The sequence below is a fragment of the Austrofundulus limnaeus genome, unplaced genomic scaffold (assembly GCF_001266775.1).
Source record: "Austrofundulus limnaeus strain Quisiro unplaced genomic scaffold, Austrofundulus_limnaeus-1.0 Scaffold245, whole genome shotgun sequence".
In the NCBI taxonomy this organism is placed as follows: domain Eukaryota; kingdom Metazoa; phylum Chordata; class Actinopteri; order Cyprinodontiformes; family Rivulidae; genus Austrofundulus; species Austrofundulus limnaeus.
The window spans coordinates 797849-798513 of record NW_013952647.1 but is presented as its reverse complement, the minus strand read 5'-3'; positions in this window follow the sequence as shown (position 1 = coordinate 798513).

The window sequence follows — 665 nt, the reverse complement described above, 5'->3', positions numbered from 1 at the left end:
CATTTTAATGCTCGAATGAAAAGATTCATTGTAACTTTTTACAAAGTCCTGAAGAGTGTCCAGGTAACGCATGGTGTTTTGAGCTGTAAAAAATTTCCACATTCTGGTTTTCAATGTCCTGTTAAATCGCTCAGTAACAGAAGCCTTTACGTCACTGAATGTGTAAAAATGGATTACATTGTGTTTATCCATTAAACTCTGAAATTTCTTATTAAAAAATTCAGTTCCTGCGTCCGTTTGAAGTTTTCTAGGGATTCCACTTTCTGCGAAAACAGATTCCATAGCACCGGTAACTTGAGTTGCAGTTTTATTTTTTAAAAGTCTTACGTAAGCAAGTTTGGAGAATACATCGATTACTGTTAATAAAAACCTGTATCCATCATTGAAAACTGAAAGACTGCTCATGTCACACAAATCTGCCTGAAATTGTCTGAGAGGCGCAGAGGTAAACACTTTATTCCTAGGGAAATGTATCCTGGCAGGTTTATGCAAAGTGTATGCATCTTGACTTCTTAAAAATGTTTTAATTTTATCAGAATCAATATCAACATTAGATTGATATTTGACAGCTGATTGTAACCTATGAAATCCTACCTGGATTATCAGGAGTGTAATACATTTTCTCTAGGATTTTCTGTTCTTCCATCATGTGCTTCATGAATGAG